Raw genomic sequence first — 19917 nt, 5'->3', positions numbered from 1 at the left:
ATGAGCATAATACGTCCATATACGACATAATTTGTATTATAGCACAAAGTCCCGGCCAGCCAATTGGTCTAATGGTGGAACTAAATGCATCATAGAGATCTATTCCTATTTCAGGTCTGGACTTTCAGCCATAATATGGACATAAAAATGTGGCCATATTATGCTGGATTCTATAGGCTGGATTCACGCACAGGAGTTTTTATTTATTTATTGTGTTTTTATTTTTTCAAAAGAAAATCATAATACAAATTTTTTTTTTAAATTAAAAAAATAAAACACCACCAAAAATACTTGTACCATGGCACAAAATGTACTATGGAATTTACAAGTGTCCTAAGGTATGTTCACAAAAACAGTAAAAAAAATATAAGGGTTTTCTATTTCCATCATTTGTTTTTGCATCCATTTTTTTTCCCAGTAATCTGCAGAAAATATGTCTATAAATAAATTAGGGACTTATTTTGTAATGAAACTAAATGCTGAAATAATAGTGTATTTGAAGGATGCCTTATTGTGTATTGCAGGACAGGAATCTCTAATACTCATAGTAACAGTAATATGCTTTCTATACTACATCACTTTGTTAAAGGGGTACTCCGGTGGAAAACATTATTTTTTTTTTTTTTAAATCAACTGGTGCCAGAAAGTCAGATTTGTAAATGACTTCTATTAAAAAAAAAAAATCTTTACCCTTTCAGTACTTTTTAGCAGCTGTATGCTACAAATTTTCTTTTTGATTTTAGTTTTTGTCTTGCTCCAGAGCAGCATAGGTTTGCTATGGGGATTTTCTCCTGCTCTGGACAGTTCCTGATACGGGCATCAGGTGTCAGCAGAGAGCACTGTGGACAAAACAAAAAATAGATTCAAATATAATTTTTTTTTCTCTGTAGCATGCAGCTACTAAAAAGTACTGTAAGGGTAAAGATTTTTTAATAGAAGTAATTTACAAATCTGTTTAACTTTCTGGCACCAGTTGATTTAAAATTTTTTTTTTTTCCAGTGGAGTATCCCTTTAAATCTGACTGCCGCCTGCGCTGACCTCCACTGAGGCCTCAGATAGATCACCCAGCCTTGTGTACTAATCATATACAGTAGTAGTATTGTGATGCTGCGTTAGTGCAATAAATATCCCTGCGCTGTGCCCTGCAGCCCATTAAACATAGCTGCACTATTAATCCAGCTGACGGGGAACGTGTCACACAGGCGAGTTCACAAACCAAATTGGAAGCACGGCTTCTGGAATGTTCTATCTATTGTAAGGTCTATAGCATATTACTGCTTTATATCAGCGTCACTTATCATGACAAATAAACCCCTCCACTTAAATTGAGAACTAATAAATGTGTTTTTCCAGTGTTTACACTCTCTTTCTGTACAGTGTGCATTGCTTGATGTGGTTCCCCATAGCAGGGCTTGACAAATTTGTTCACAATCTAGGAGCCAGAAAAAAAAGTTAGGAGCCAGGATGGCCCACGTCATGTAATGGTTAGTTATGTGACTTTATAGTGTCCCCTCATCTCTCCTGTATCAGTCATTACTGTCCCATCATCCTCCCTGTCTATCACACACATTACCATCCTCTTATATCCCCCCTGTGTGTCACAGTAATTACTGTCCCCTTATATCCCCCCGTGTATCATGGTAATTATTTTACCCTCTTCTCCCTCGTGTGTCACAGTAATTACTGTTCCCTCATCTCCCCCGTGTGTCACAGTCATTGCTGTCCCCTTATCTCCCCCGTGTATCATGGTCATTATTATCCCCCCTTCTCCCCCGTGTGTCACAGTAATTACTGTTCAATCATCTCCCCCGTGTGTCACAGTCACTACTGTTCCCTCATCTCCCCCGTGTGTCACAGTCATTACTGTCCCCTCATCTCCCCTGTGTGTCACAGTACTTACTGTTCCCTCATCTCCCCCGTGTGTCACAGTAAGGCTGGAATTCGTCAGAGATTTTTGCCCTGTGATTTTTTTGGCTTCAAAACGCCAGAAAAAAACGCCAGAAAAACTGCCACAGTTTTTCCCTGCGTTTTGGTGTTTTTTTCTGGCATTTTTACCTTTATGTGGAATTTGGCTTTTTTGGCCCCTTTGTTTAGTTTTTTACAAAATAGTTGGGTACCAAAAAAAAGAAGGCAGTAGAGATGTAAAAATGTATTTAACTAATTGTAATAATTTTTTTATAAAGTGTGTGTGTGTTTGACTTTTTTTTCTCTTTTTTTCCTTCTTAATTTTTGTATGTAGTACTACTACTCCCAGCATGGAACACACTGTTCCATGATGGGAGTAGTAGTACCTGTACTATAGACATATCGCTCCGGGTGTCAGTCTAACACCCGATGCGGTCGTCCATAATATAGTAGAGATGCGGCTTTATACAGCGCTCACATCTCTGCACTATACTCCAGCCAGTGATGTGAACAGAACATCACTCATTCATATTTTCCGCCTAGATTGGGGATTGACCGGATGGTTGCAGCCAATCACCGCTCTGAGGGAAATATGAATGAGTGAGTGGCCGGAGTATAGTGCAGAGATGCGAGTGCTGTATACAGTCGCTCCATCTCTGCTATAGATAGGATGATCGCAGCGGGTGTCAGTAGTGATACCAGCTGTGATCTGTTCTTACCTGCAAGTACTACTACTCCCAACATGGAGCACACTCTGCTCCATGCTGGGAGCTGTAGTACCTGCTTTAATACACAGATCGCAGTGAGTGTAATTTCTGACACATGATGTGATCTCTCTATTGATGCAGGTACTACAGCTCCCAGCATTGAGCAGAGTGGGCTCCATATTGGGAGTAGTAGTACTTGTAGTTAAGGAAAGATCACAGCGGGTATCACTACTGACACCCACTGTGATCCTCCTGTATAATGTATAGATGTGGTCGGCGCTCTTCTCTGGTCCCCTGCACTGATGTATATATACACCTATTCATATTTCCCACAGAGAGCTGTGATTGGCTGGAACCATCTGGCCAAACACCGCTCTCTGCGGGAAATATGAATAGGTGTATATATACATCAGTGCAGGGGACCATAGAAGAGCGGCCTCATCTATAAATTATACAGGAGGATCGCAACAGGCGATCTGTCTATTAGTACATGTACTACTACTCCCATCATGGAACAGTGTGTTCCATGCTGGGAGTAGTAGTACTACCTATAAAAAAAAAACATTTTAAAGTGAAAAACACACACACTACATTTTTATTATTGTCGGCTACATTTTTAGTACTTTACCCGCCCACATAAATTGATCCCTGTTTAAAAATTAATAAACATTTCGTAATAAAAAGATAAATTTCATTATGTAAAATTTTTTCCATCACTACTGTATCTTTTTAATGGTACCCTACAAAATTTTAATAAAAAAGGTATCTCCATCTTTTTTGGAAAGTCCAAAAAAGATCAAAAACCGCCTGCAAAAATGCAAAATTTAAAATCAACATGCCGTTTTTCTTGGCGTTTTTGCTCAAGAAAGTCTATGGGAGGAAAACGCCACGATTTCAGGGCAAAAAACGCTAAACTAGGTTTTGTCGGGCGTTGTGAAAATCCAGCCTCTGAGCCCGAAATTGCTGAAAAACGCCAAAAGGATAAAAAAAAACGCCAAACTGAAAAACGGCAAGTGAATCTGGCATTTTGCAGTTTACTATTGACTTGCAGCTAACATCTGGCCACAGCGTTTTTTCGCTGAAAAAACGCAGTGCTGGAAAATTGGCGTGTTTTACGGCATTTTTGCAAAGAAAACCTCAGTGGAATTTCAGCCTAATTACTGTTCTCTCTTCTGCGCCATGTGTCACACTTATGATTTTCCTCTCACCTCCCCCTATGTGTTACAGTCATTACTGTCCCTTCATCTCCCCCCCCCCGTGTGTGTCATAGTCATAAGTGTCTCATCTCCTTAAAAATGTTTTTCTTACCTCCATTTCCGTTCCCACACTGACCCCCTGTTCTGTCATGCTGAACACTGAATATATTTGACCTGCGCTTAGGGTGTTAAAAATACAGGCAATACAATGGCCGGTATTTATCCAACCAATTCTCCAACTCCCGGAATGTTGCACCTTAACCTATACCAGTGTTTCCCAACCAGAGCGTCTCCAGCTGTTGCAAAACTACAACTTCCAGCATGCCCGGCAGCCAACGGCTGGGGGCACCCCTGGTTTGGAAACACTGGAGTTGCAGTTTGCGTTTGGGGCAGCTGCTGAGCCACAGGCTGTATCAGGGCATGCTGGGAGTAGTAGTTAGTAACTAACTGCAACTTCAGAATTTAATTTAAAAAAAAAAGGATCACAAAGTCACATCAAAACAAAAAAAAAAATATAACGATTTTATTACATTACACATTTATTACATTACATCAATTAGACAAACATTTTAAAATTTTTTAAAAGGCCCAATCGCCATTCCACAACCAGGAGGATCCCTCCAGATCACCTCCCAGATCACCTGTATAATAATAAACTGCACTCTCACACTTGGCCTAGATGTCACAATACAATAAACATATATATCCCAGAACAAATATCCTATTGTCAGACACCATTGTTCATTGTTGTTTAAAGCTATAGATATATAAAATCCCTCATATTTAAGCAACCAATTGTACCAATACATAAATCAGCAATCCATAACTGCCACCACCTAATGATAGGCCATTTTTGTACATCGATACATATATAGGAATCCCCCATTATCTGTAAAACAGTGTTCAATTAAAGATATATATATATATATATATATATATATATATATATTTAAAACACCCCGTAGAATATATAAATATATATATATGAAAATAATAACATGAATGGAGGGGGCGGGGTGTGACGTCACATCCCCAGTCCCGGAAACCCGGAGGTTTCCGAAACTGGAGATTCAGCACCCGCATAGAATGCAGGTGCTGCAGGGAGATCGCGGGGGGTCTCAGCTGCGGGCCCCCGGCGATCAGACATCTTACATAAAATGTTTTTGCCCGGAATACCCCTTTAATCATTAGCAGTGGTTTGGGGATTCTTAGGATTATTAGATTATATTGTTTATTGGTTTTGGGGGCCTTTTCTATTCTAAATCTCTGTATTTATTTATCTATTTTCTTATGTGGTTGTAGAGGGCCCACATACTCTTATTCACCCTTTGCATGAGCATGTGTGCCTTGTAGGGGGCTATTTGAGCTGGAGGCTGTATACAGGGGCGTAGCTAGAAACCACAGGGCCCCAGTGCAAAAATTTGCCCAGGGCCCCCCTATCACCTGACAACCCGCTTCCCCAATCCCTGGCGACCCCTTACTCGGCCGCTTAAAGATATCAGTGACTACAGCACTGATGGGACACAGTCAGAAGAATACACAACTATATAAGTGACTAACAGGCAGGGCCGGACAGACAAAACATAGGCCCAGACATTTAAGAATTTAAGAACTGCTGGGACCCCCACCTATCACCTTGGTTCCAGTTGTTCTCCAGCTGTTATAAAACTATAACCCCCATCATGTCTGGAGAGCCTAGGCATTATGGGAGTTGTAGTTTTGCAACAGATGGAGAGCCACAGATTAGGGTACAGCATCACCCATCATCACTGCGGAACTTACAATTGATTACAGCTCTGATGGGACAGTCAGGAGAAAACACAATGATATGAATGACGTCTTCTCTGTTATCTTTTCTTTTCTTCTTCATCTGGTTCAGACGTCAGGATGTCTTCCAGCTCCATCTTCTCTTCAGAGTCTGACACCTGGACATCATAGGTTCATACTTTGTCAGTAGATCCTTATCCTCTGTATGAAGAAAATAATCATTATAATTCAGCTAAATACTGTACCCCATGAATATAATAGTGCCCCCCACTGTATCCCTTGAATATAAAACTACCATCTACTGTACCTACTGCATATAATACTGCCACCCACTGCACCCCCTGAATATAATACTGCCATCTACTGTACCCCCTGAATATAATACTGCCACCTACTGTACCACTGAATATAATACTGCCACACACTGTATCCCCTGAATATAATACTACCACACACTGTATCCCCTGAATATAATACTGCCACCTACTGTACCCCCTGAATATAATACTGCCATCTACTGTACCCCCTGAATATAATACTGCCACCTACTGTACCCCTGAATATAATACTGCCACACACTGTATCCCCTGAATATTATACTGCCACCTACTGTACCCCCTGAATATAATACTGCCACACACTGTATCCCCTGAATATAATACTACCACACACTGTATCCCCTGAATATAATACTGACACCTACTGTACCCCCTGAATATAATACTGCCACTACTGTACCCCCTGAATATAATACTGCCACCTACTGTACCCCTGAATATAATACTGCCACACACTGTACACCTGAATATAATACTACCACACACTGTGTCCCCTGAATATAATACTGCCACCTACTGTACCCCCTGAATATAATACTGCCACACACTGTATCCCCTGAATATAATACTGCCACACACTGTACCCCCTGAATATAATACTGCTACACACTGTATCCCCTGAATATAATACTCCCATCTACTGTACCCCCTGAATATAATACTGCCACCTACTGTACCCCCTGAATATAATACTGCCACCTACTGTACCCCCTGAATATAATACTGCTGCACACTGTACCCCCTGAATATAATACTGCCATCTACTGTACCCCCTGAATATAATACTGCCATCTACTGTACTCCCTGAATATAATACTGCCGCCTACTGTACCCCCTAAATATAATACTGCCACACATTGTATCCCCTGAATATAATACTGCCACACACTGTATCCCCTGAATGTAATACTGTCACCTACTGCACCCCCTGAATATAATACTGCAACACACTGTATCCCCTGAATATAATACTGCCACACACTGTACCCCCTGAATATAATACTGCCAACTACTGTACCCCCTGAATATAATACTGCCACCTACTGTACCCCTGAATATAATACTGCTACACACTGTATCCCCTGAATATAATACTGCCACCTAGTGTACCCCTGAATATAATACTGCTACACACTGTATCCCCTGAATATAATACTGCCACCTACTGTACCCCCTGAATATAATACTTCCACACACTGTATCCCCTGAATATAAAACTACTATACACTGTACCTTCTGCATATAATACTGCCACCCACTGTACCCCCTGAATATAATACTGCCACCTCCTGTTCCCCCTGAATAAAATATTGCCACCTACTGTTACCCCTGAATATAATACTACCACACACCGTACCCTCTGAATGTAATACTGCCACACACAGTACCCCTGAATATAATACTGCCACACGGTGCCCATGAACGTAATACTGCCACCCACTGTACCTCTGAATATAATACTTCCACACACTGTGCCCCTGAATATAAAGCCTCAAAAATAACCATGCTATATGCTGTACCCTCTGAATATAACCCTGCAACACACCACCTTCCAAATATAATAATCCTCCATAATAATAATACTAATACTGTTACACACTGCTTCTTCTCAGTTTAGCTGAATCACACCTGTCCTCCCCCAGACCCCTCTGTCCTCCTCCTGGCTCCTCTGTTCCAACCCCCCTTTCCTCCCAGACCCATAAGTCCTCCTACGCTCTCCTCTTCCCCCCCCCCCCCCCCTCACTAGACCACTAAGTCCTCTCCAGGCTCCTCTGCCCTCTCCCCAGACCCCAGAATTCTGCTCTAGGCTCACCTGCCAAACTCTCCAGACCCCAAAGTCTGACCCATACTCTATCACCTCCTGTCCCCCCACGTTGATGAACAGTATATGTATTTATGTATGATAGATGTGTACGGTTATGATATTTGCGTGTATGATAGATGTATGATACATATACACAGCATACACCCATCTATCATACATACACATACATACAGTACATGCACACACATCACTCATACATCATACACACAGTATATACACACACATCATTCATACATACAGTACATACACACATCATACATACATACATACGCCGCCTTCCCCACATGCATAATACATACACACACACATCATACATAAACACATCATATACACACCCACCGCCTCCAGATCCCCCCGCATATGACTGTCATATCGAAGTATGGAGTTTGCATCAGTTTTTTTGACGAAAATATCTGAGGTAAGTCTATTGTTTTCATAATCAATAGAAATGTTAGTATCTAAAAATTGTATCGAGTGTGTTGAAGCTGTCAGAGTGAATTTAATGCCTGGTACCATTTTATTTAGATCTTCATGAAATTGACCTAATTGGTCCATGGTTGCCCAACCAGATCAAGAAGACATCATCTATGTACCTCCACCACTTCAGCACAAGGCCGAAGTGGGGAGATACATAGATGTGCCTTTCTTCCATATTTGTGATGAATAAATTTGCATAGGTGGGCGCCACGTTTGTCCCCATGGCTGTCCCCACCTGCTGCAAATAAAACTCATCATTAAAGGTGAAATAATTATTTGTCAATACCAATTTCAATAGATCAATTATGAATTCTTGTTTTGAAATTGTGAAATCATCCCGGATTGCCGACCTGACAGCCTGTACACCCCCATCGTGGGGGGTGTACAGGCTGTCAGGTCGGCGATCTGGGATAATTTCACAATTTCAAAACAAGAATTCATAATTGATCTACTGAAATTGGTATTGACAAATAATTATTTCCCCTTTTAATGATGAGTTTTATTTGCAGCAGGTGGGGACAGCTATGGGGATGAATGTGGCGCCCACCTATGCAAATGTATTAATCACAAATATGGAAGAAAGGCACATCTATGTATCTCCCAACTTAGGCCTTGTGCTGAAGTGGTGGAGGTACATAGATGATGTCTTCTTGATCTGGTTGGGCACCATGGACCAATTAGGTCAATTTCATGAAGATCTAAATACAATGGTACCAGGCATTAAATTCACTGACAGCTTCAACACACTCGATACAATTTTTAGATACTACAATTTCTATTGAGTATGAAAACAATAGACTTACCTAAGATATTTTCGTCAAAAAAACTGATGCAAACTCCATACTTCGACATGGCAGTCATCATCCCTGCAGTATGATCCATTCCTTACCATTAAGTCAGATGGTTCGGGCTAGGAGGATCATTAGTGCAGAGGAAAAAATAGAACCAGCTTTGAATAGTATGATGCAGGATTTCAAAAAATGTGGCTACCCAGATTGGGTGGTTAGGGAAAGTAAAGACAAGGTATTACCACTAAAAAGATCCAACCTATCGCATAAAAAATCTAGAAATCGACAGGACAAGCGAATTGCCTTCGTCTCTACATATTCAGAGGCCTCTAACAAGATTACTTCCATTTCGAGAAAACATTGGCATATATTGGGGAGTTGCTATAAAAATGTCCCCGAATTTGCTAACCCTCCCCTTATGTCTTTCAGAAGAACCCCAAATTTGAGAGACAAAATTGTAAAAGCAGACGTGTCTACAAAAAAAACCTACTCAAAGATCCCTGACAACAACTCGGAAGGGATCTTATCCATGCCTTTCATGCATCAATTGTACATATATAAAAAAAATTAATGAGTTTGTCCATCCCTCTACTCTGAGAACATATAGGATTAATTTTTATCTCACATGTGACACAGATTTTGTAATATATGTACTCAAATGTCCCTGCAATCTTCTATATGTGGGAGAAACCACTTTAAGTGTTAAAATCAGAATCGATCAGCACAGGTACTCGATTAGGAAAAGAAGAACAGACCTACCAGAACCTAGCCATTTTGTTGAAATGGGACACTGCGAGAGAGACTTGACCTTTAGCGTAATTGATCATGTACCCCCACTTAAAAGAGGAGGAAATTGCACCGCAGTTCTCAAAAAGAGAGAGCTGTGGTGGATTTTCACATTAAATACACTAAAACTGAATGGTTTGAATGCTGATTTTAAAATTACACAAGAAATATATAATGCATAAAGTACCTGTGACTCAGTCAATGTATATGATTTTGATTTCTTTATTTATAGTTTTTTTTGTACAATTTTTAACATTTTTTTCTCATTATATTAATTAAATTTTATTATTCATTTCAGATGGAGCGGTATATGGGACAGACCACTCATACCATTATTTTTTACCACTGTTTCCGGAAACAATAACCACAGAATACTTTATGATGGATGTTCTAGCCGACCAGATGTCTCACTATAGCTCACAATAATTGATGGACTTACTTTTCAATTTGTGACACATGGCACCTTATGCATCCCGGAACAGTTGCCTATGGTGTCTAACCCAGGGCGCTATGTGTGGCTCAGGCGGGAGCGACATACAATAGGCGCACCGCCGTTACGCCCTGTGCAGATTGTGTACACATAGAGATTGCTGTAAACCATCACAACACAATTGCCCTCTTGCAAGATTGTGCAAACGTTTACAAGTGAGAAAGACGCATGCGTGCACCACAATGACGCGTCGCCTGGCAACGGTGAACACATGATGTACGCATTTGATGTCATTTCCCGTACGCTCGGCCGAGCACCGGAAACGCCTGATCCCGGCGTCCGCATGGAATACAGTGTATACACATACGAATGGTGAGTGGATCCATCCCCCCGCCCATCAGTTATGATGCACAGCTGCACGGAATCACCAATCAGTAGGAATATGATGTTTTAAGGCTGCTTTCACACTATAAAATGCATCTGTTTTAAAGATCCGTTTGATGTTCCGTTATGAAAACCCTGAAAATCGGCCATTAAACGTCCGTTAGAAAATCCCATTATAGTCTATGGGATTTTTACATTATCCGTTTTCATCCGTTATAGTCTGTTATTAATAACGGACGTTATTTTGGGACAGGAGAATGAACGGAAGAAATAGTGCATGCACTATTTCTCCTGTTACTATCTTCCGTCACAAAATAACGGCCGTTATTAATAACAGACTATAACGGATGAAAACGAATAATGTAAAAATCCCATAGACTCTAATGGGATTTTCTAATGGACGTTTAATGGACGATTTTCAGGGTTTTTAGCCTAATATGAAATGCACAAGTAATATTTATACCATGGCACGTTTCTATATTGACATATTCCTTATAATGATGCACTTTGCACTTTATGTCTTGTTGATGTACTCTATGATGTAATTTTTTCACTTTATTGAATAATTGATTACTGGTCCTGCGTGACCATAAATATACACCAGACTTGTCATTTGTTGCTTGAAAATGGTTTGGTGAGCAAACCGAAATGTCGCCTCACGTTGAATAAAGACACTCTTTGTTCGCACCTTATGGAGTTGCTGCTGCGTATCTGTTGGTATTAAAGTGGACCCCTGGACCTGGGCTCTAGCTGACGGCACCCGTGCTTTTTTTTGGGGATGTGCGGCTCTCCTTTCGTTTTTTTTATTGCTTGTATCTCCCGTAATGTTTCTTGGCTCTTTTGTACGTGGTTCTTGTGTTTTCTACCGGCTCTATGGTGTTGCCGTCTCCTTCTCCTGTTGTATGTGGGTTCTTGTTCACATTGTGGATTTTCCAGTTTTTTGGAAGAGATTTATTGTTATAGTATGGTTTTTCATTGTAATTTGCTCCTGTCCTTCCTCGTGGTTCATATTCATTGTCCGTATAATCAGCTCCATAATCTGTCCCTTCATTATCTGAAGAACTGAAGCTAACGCTTTTATTGCAGGAGACTGTGCTGGTGTGTGTTTTCAATATTGATCTGGGTTTGGCATGATTTTTTCTCTGCCAATCATAAACCATATTAGTCGAATAATCCTTCAAGTCTCGGTTAAACTTCACCTTTTTTATATTTGTTACTGCACTTTCCAATTTGGACAAGTGCTCATTCATGTTTTTTTTTTAGTTGTTCAAAATCAACTGTGCTCGTATATGGTTCCAAATTTTCAAATATTTTATTTATGCTAGATTCCAGATCAGTAAGTTTGATCTCTTCTTTTTCAATAATTAAAGCCATAAGCTCCATGGAACATTTAGACAAAGCCGCATTCCACCTGGTAGAAAAGTCCTCATCGTACTAGATTGTGCATTTTTTACGGATTCGCAGTCCTCTCGGTATCATGCATTTTTCCATGTACTGGGACAATGTAGTAGCATTCCACCAGGTCTTTAAAGGGGTACTCCGGTGCTTAAACATCTTATCCCCTATCCTTTGGATAGGGGATAAGATGCCTGATCGCGGGAGTCGTGCCGCTGGGGACCCCCGGGATCATGCACACGGCACCCCGTTTGTAATCAGTGCCCGGAGCGTGTTCGCTCCAGGACTGATTACCGGCGACCGCAGGGCCGGCGGCGCGTGACGTCTCGCCTCCGCCCCCGTGTGATGTCACGCTCCGCCCCTCAATGCAAGCCTACGGGAGGGGGCGTGATAGCAGGCACAATGGTGGGGAAACACTGAGTTAGATTACAAACTAATTCAGTGTTTCCCCCTTAATGTGCCTCCATCTGTTGCAATACTACAACTCCCAGCATGCCCACCCAGACTGTCCAGGCATGCTGGGAGTTGTAGTTTGGCAACATCTGGAGGGCCATAGTTATGAGACCACGGCACAGTTGTCTCCAAACTGTGGCCCTCCAGGTGTTGTAAAACTACAACTCCCAGCATGCACTGACAGCCGAAAGGCAAACTGAGAGTTGTAGTTATGCAACAGCTGGAATGGGCACAGTTTGGAACCCAGTGTAGTGGTCTCCAAACGGTGTCCCTCCAGATGTTGCAATACTACAACTCACAGCAAGCCCAGACTGTCCAGGTATGATAAGAGTTGTAGTTCAGCAACATCTGAAGTCATAGATGTTGCAGAACTACAATGCCCAGCATGCCAGACTGTCTGGGCATTCTGGGAATTATAGTTTTGTAACAACTGGAGGGACACAGTTTGGAAACCACTGCACCTCCAGGTGTTGCAAAACTACAACTACCAGCATGCCCAGACTTTCCCGGCATGCTGGGAGTTGTAGTTCTGCAGCATCTGAAGGGCCAGATGTTACAAAACTACAACTACCAGCATGCCTTTGGCTGTCTGGGCATGCTGTGAGTAGTAGTTTTGCAACATCTGGAGTACCACAGTTTGGAGACCACTGCACAGTGGTCTCCAAATTGTGGACCTCCAGATGTTGCAAAAACTACAACTCCTAGCATGCCCAGACAGCCAAAGGCTTTCTGGGCATGCTGGGAGTTGTAGTTCTGATAACTTTTACAAGGCTGCAGTAAAGATCGCTCACCAACGATCTTCACTGCCACCGGCACCGCCGCAGCGCAAACGTCACAGCTGCAGCTCCTGATCACAGCCGCCACAGCCACTGATCACAGCTGCCCCTGATCACCAGTAAGCAGCTCTCGCAGCCCTGCAGCCCCCGCCACCCCCGGACCCCGGCTCTCAACTTCAACCCTCCCACCCCACTCCTGCCATTGGTCGGTCAGGTCCTGACTGGTTCTGACTGACCAATGGCAGGGGATAGGAAGAGGTGGCTCCTATCCTTCATGGGGGTTGGGCTGTCTTTAACAGGCCCGATCACCTTTATTTTCTGGGCAATCAGGTCACCAGAGACCGATCAGCCTGGAAAAGCTGTTATTCGCCGGTCAGAATTGACCCCCCCCCTAGGCGATGTGCCAGGATGGCTGCTGATAGATATCAGCAGTCATCCCGTTACGATCACTGCCCCAGTGAAAGGAATTCAGTGACAGTAACAGGAATTCCTATGGGCGTACAGGTACGCCCTTGGTCCTTAAGTATCAGGGAGCAAGGGCGTACCTGTACGCCCTTCGTCCCCAACAGGTTTATTTATGCTTTTCTGATATATCAAATTCTTATATCATGCAATAAATTGTTAATTTTAGTTTTTCACAATGTGATTTTCTTGATTTTTGTTATAGATTTGGTCTCTCACAGTTGAAGAGTATTAAAGGAGATGCGCAGACTTTTTCTATTACGTCCTGCCCAGGCTGCAAAAAAAGAGAAAAGAAACTTTCACTTACCTCCATATGTTCCCCTGGAGCTCCGCAACAGCTGATCGGTCGGCCGGGCTGTCTGCTTCCTATTTCCTTTAGCCCGGTAGGTCACACAGCACTTCAGCCTATCACCGGCCACAGCGATGTCCCGCCTCGGCCGGTGATAGGCTGAAGCGCCGTGTGACGTGCCAGGCTAAAGGAAGTAGGAAGTTAACAGCCCGGCCGACCGATCAGCTGTTGCGGAGCTCCGGGGAAACATATGGAGGTAAGTGAAGTTTGTTTTGTCTTTTTTTGCATCCCAGGCAGGACGGGATAGAAAAAGTCTGCGCCGGACATCTCCTTTAATGATAAAAATTACAGACCTCTACATGCTTTGTATGTAGGAAAACCTGCAAAATCGGCAGTGTATTACATACTTGTTCTCAGCACTGTGTGTATATATGTATATTTATATTTATTTATTTACACAGTATTCCCTCAACTTACAATGGCCTCAGGTTACAATATTATTGGTCTTTTCTGTACCATTGTAACTTGAAACCAGACTCTCCAGATCTGAGAAACATGTCAATGGCTGGAAGAACTGACCAATCAGAATTGGCATTTCACCGGTAAAACCCCTGTATTACTGAAGTGCATGCACTGACTGGCTGTCTGGTAGTGCCCCCTATAATACAGGGAGGTACAACACGTTCTATATTACTCTTTACCTGGGCCAGGGTTAGCTGTCTTTTGGACACCAGGTGGGGGCGGCTCTATTTTACATTTTTAGGACATTGCGTGTACTGTGCAAGACCCTGAAGAAGCTCCAGTCCCCTACATAGACAGTGATTTACAACTTCCAGCAGATCTTTCTTACTTTTATATGTAAGGATAGCTATTGTAAGCTTGTGGGAGTATAGGGTATATGGGGTGTAGCTGTGCAGTGATGAAAGGGTGCTGGTTTAACCCTTAACTGTCTTGACGCCAGGGTGAGGGCTCCTCTGTATATGCTTGTCCTATCGCCACCCATCCCAAGAGCGATAGGGAGGTATAATAAATGATTGTCCACAACTGGAGGTTTCAGAAAACTGTCTGAACTTTTACTGAAGGTTTTATGCAATATTAAACAGGAACAGTCTTTGTACAAACTGTTAGGATTCGGCAGGCTGGAGGTGGATCCTCTGTGTCAGAGAGGGATTGGCGTGGACCGTACCGGTGGACCGGTTCTAAGTTGCTACTGGTATTCACCAGAGCCCGCCGCAAAGCGGGATGGTCTTGCTGCGGCGGTAGCAACCTGGTCGTGTCCACCGGTAACGGCTCAACCTCACTGACTGCTGAGAGTGGCGTGGGACAGGAGGACTAGACAGAGGCGAGGTCAGATGAAGCAGAAGGTCAAGGCAGGTGGCAAGGTTCCTAGTCAAGGGCAACGGCAGAAGGTCTGGTAACACTGGTAAGGCAATCACAGAAACGCTTTCACTAGGCACAAGGCAACAAGATCCGGCCAGGACAGGAAGGGGAAGTGGGGTTTTATGGGCATGGAGCAGATGGGAGCTAATTACACTGATTGGGCAAGGCACCAATTAGTGGAGCACATGCCCTTTAAATCTTAGAGAGCTGGCGCGCGCGCGCCCAAGAGAGCGGAGTCGCGCGCACCAGGACGTGACAGCCGGGGAACGGGACAGGTGAGTAGATTGGGATGCGACCCCCGCTATGCGGATCGCATCCCCGCCGGCAGTGTCAGTGCAGCGCTCCCGGTCAGCGGGTCTGACCGGGGCGCTGCAGAGAGGAGAACTCCGCAAGTGCTCCGGGGAGGAGCAGGGACCCGGAGCGCTCGGCGTAACACAAGCAGAGTCTATTAGGATCCTGACCTTGTGAGTTTTAAGCTCAGGAGATTTATATCCGCTGTTCCGATGGATTTAGGGGATTGAGTTTAGGTCCAGTAGTCACGCAGACTTTAGCGGGAAGTTGTATTGTAACTCACGATTTGGTAAGTTGCGGTATTATCAGGCTTCGACCTGGTCTTGTCTTTGAAAGTTGCACGGATCTCTCCTCTCTGCTAGTCCGGAACCCAAGAGAGCGAGGATTGGCTGGGAGCTCCCTTATATGGGCAGAGGCTGGCCTTGAGCTCATTGGTCCATAGCATCTGTCATTCACTTTACACAAGGAATTATGGGCTAGACATGTGACCACACATGTGACCTAGGAAGGTCCTTTAACATACCTTAAGAGAATTAACATTAGTCACATGACTTAAGGTCCTGCGACACTATATACACAATTAAATATACATACAAACATCACAAAAATAAAATAGGTAGAGTTGACTCGGGGCTATCCCACCAGGAGGACCCTACTGGAACGAAGTAACTGACTTTGGGGACCACCATACAAGGTACGGTATACCATACGGTACCAGGACACCACATAGCCATTACATTTCTCCTTATCAACCACTGTACCATTCCATCACTCCATTGTCATTTTATTCACCTTCTTGATCCCTTAAATGCCACTTCATTCCTCCCCCTTTGAACCCCCTGTTCTACTTTATTCCCCCTGTGCCTCTGTGCAAATTCATCAATCTCTTTTTACCACCCATTTTGTCACTTCCTTCCCCCCTTTATCCCTCGCACCATTTCATTCCCCCTTTATCTCCCTGTGCCACTTTATTCCCTGTGCCCTGTGCCAAATCCCCTCCTACCCCTTCCGCCACATCAATTTTCCAATTCCCTCCCCCCTCTTTTCCCCTGTTGTTTTTCTTACCTGGCCAGCAGGCTCGATGCAGGGGCTCTCAGTGGATTTGACATTCTCCTGGCATTCTCTGTGCTGCACTCACTGAAAGGCGCTGAGCAGCAGCGCCTGCCAATAGTGACGAGTGACGCTCCTACCGTCACTCGTCAGTACCCGCAGCTGCTCTCAGTAGGTGCAGCTCAGTCAGCACAGCACATCAGGAGATTGCCCCTGCACCTGAGCCTGCTGGCAAGGTAAGAAGAACAACAGGGGAAAAGAGGAAGGGGAAAAGTGATTTGGTGGAAGGGGTAAAAGGGGATGTCATTAAAAAGTATAAAAGTTTTATGGCTATGAGAAGGTGAGGAAGAAAAATGAAACCCCCTCCCCCTTCCTGGTCCTTAACCTCTTAAGGACCCAGACAATTTTCATTGTAGGACTCGGCCATTTTTTGCACATCTGACCACTGTCATTTTAAGCATTAATAACTCTGGGATGCTTTTACCTTTCATTCGGATTCCGAGATTGTTTTTTCGTGACATATTCTACTTTATGTTAGTGGTAAATTTTTGTCGATACCTGCATAATTTCTTGGTGAAAAATTCAAAAATTTCATGAAAAAATGTAAAATTTTGCATTTTTTTTTAACTTTGAAGCTCTCTGCTTGTAATAAAAATAGATATTCCAAATAAATTATATATTGATTCACATAAACAATATGTCTACTTTATGTTGGCATCATAAAGTTGACATGTTTTTACTTTTGGAAGACATCAGAGGGCTTCAAAGTTTAGCAGCAATTTTCCAAGCCAGTTTCAAATCGGAATTATTCAGGGACCAGTTCAGTTTTGAAGTGGATTTGAAGGGCCTTCATATTAGAAACACCCCACAATTGACCCCATTATAAAAACTGCACCCCTCAAAGTGTTCAAAATGACATCCAGAAAGTGTGTTAACCCTTTAGGTGTTTCACAGGAATAGCAGCAAAGTGAAGGAGAAAATTCAAAATTCATCTTAATTTTTTACACTCGCATGTTCTTGTAGACCCAGTTTTTGAATTTTTGCAAGGGGTAATAGGAGAAAAAGTCCCCCAAAATGTGTAACCCAATTTCTCTCAAGTAAGGAAATACCTCATATGTGTATGTCAAGTGTTCGGCGGATGCAGTAGAGGGCTCAGAAGGGAAGGAGCGACTATGGAATTTTGGAGAGTGAATTTTGATGAAATGGTTTTTGGGGGCATGTCACATTTTGGAGGCCCCTATGGGGCCAGAACAGTAGAAAACCCCCCACATGGCATACCATTTTGGAAACGGCACCCCTCAAGGCACATAACAAGGGTTCCAGTGAGCCTTAACATCCCACAGGTGTTTGACAACTTTTTGTTAAAGTCGGATGTGTAAATGAAAAAATATTTTTTTTCCCACTAAAGTGCAGATTTTTCCCCAAATTTACAATTTTTACAAAAGGTAATGGGAGAAAATGCCGCCCAAAATTTGTAACCCCCATCTCTTCTGAGTATGCAAATACCCCATGTTAGGAAGTAAAAGGCTCTGCGGGCAAACTACAATGCTCAGAAGATAAGGAGTCACATTTGGCTTTTGGAAAGCAAATTTTGCTGAAATGGTTTTTGGGGGGCATGTCGCATTTAGGAAGCCCCTATGGTGCTAGCACAGCAAAAAACAACCCACATGGCATGCTATTTTGGAAACTACACCCCTCAAGGAACGTTACAAGGGGGACAACGAGCCTTAACACCTGACAGGTGTTTTATTTACGACTTCTTGTTAAAGTTGGATATGTAAATGAATGCTGGTTTTTCACTAAAATGCAGTTTTTTACCCAAATTTTACATTTTTACAAGGGGTAATAGGAGAAAATGACCCCCATGTGTGGACGTCAAGTGCTCTGCGGGCGAACTACAATGCTCAGAAGAGAAGGTGCGCCATTGAGCTTTTGGAGAGTGTATTTGTTTGGAATGGAAGTCAGGGGCCATGTGCGTTTACAAAGCCCCCCCCCCGTGGTGTCAGAACAGTGGACCCTCCACATGTGACACCATTTTGGAAACTACACCCCTCACAGAATTTAATAAGGGGTGCAGTGAGTATTTACACATCACTGGATTTTGGGTAACACCAGCATTTTAGTGAACAAATAATTTTTTTCATTTTTCCATCCAATTTTAACGAAAATTCGTCAAACACCTGTGGGGTGTTTAGACTCACTATACCCTTGTTACGTTACGTGAGGGGTGTAGTTTCCAAAATGGGGTCACATGTGGGTATTAATTTTTTTGCATTTATGTCAGAACCGCTGTAAAATCAGCCACCCCTGTGCAAATCACCAATTTAGGCCTTAAATGTACATAGTGAGTCCGCAGAGAATTTTACGCTCACATATGTACTAAATTTTGGGGGTCTTTTTTTCCTTTTATCGCTTGTGAAAATAAAAAGTATGGGACAATTCCAGCATGTTAGTTCAAATTTAAAATTTTTTTTTACACTAACAGACTGGTGTAGCCCTCAACTTTTCCTTTTCATAAGGGGTAAAAGGGAAAAAAAAGCCCCCCAAAATTTGTAGTGTAATTTCTCCCGAGTACGGAAATACCCCATATGTGGCCCTAAACTGTTTCCTTGAAAAACGACAGGGCTCTGAAGTGAGAGAGCGCCATGCGCATTTGAGGACTAACTTAGGGATTGCATAGGGGTGGACATAGGGGTATTCTACGCCAGTGATTCCCAATCAGGGTGCCTCCAGCTGTTGTTAAACTCCTAACATGCCTGGACAGTCAGTGGCTGTCCGGAAATGCTGGGAGTTGTTGTTTTGCAACAGCTGGAGGCTCCATTTTGGAAACACTGGGGGGGACAGTGTAAGGGGGTGCATATGTAGTATGTAGAAGGAGCGAATTCCGCTCAATGCCAGATCAATAGCAATCACAGCCACCACACCCCTTCCATTCATGTCTATGAGCAGAGGAGTGACGGTTGTGTGCTAGGGGCCGGCTACTCCTCGATCAGATATGTTATCCCTAATTCTTTGGATAGGGGATAACATGTCTAGGGGGTAGAGTACACCTTTAAGCTAATTTCTTCCCATTTCGTATACAATTCCCTTCATTTTATGTTCAGTCAATGAACATGAAATTGGGGGAGTTGGCTATATAAAATAGGGTGATTGGACATTAAATAGGGTGGATTTCACCATTTGTTTATTATATCAAAATCACAATATTTACCTCCAT

This window comes from Hyla sarda, chromosome 7, assembly GCF_029499605.1.
Source record: "Hyla sarda isolate aHylSar1 chromosome 7, aHylSar1.hap1, whole genome shotgun sequence".
NCBI lineage: Eukaryota > Metazoa > Chordata > Amphibia > Anura > Hylidae > Hyla > Hyla sarda.
The sequence above is the reverse complement of the archived record's forward strand: the minus strand, read 5'-3'. Positions refer to the sequence as shown.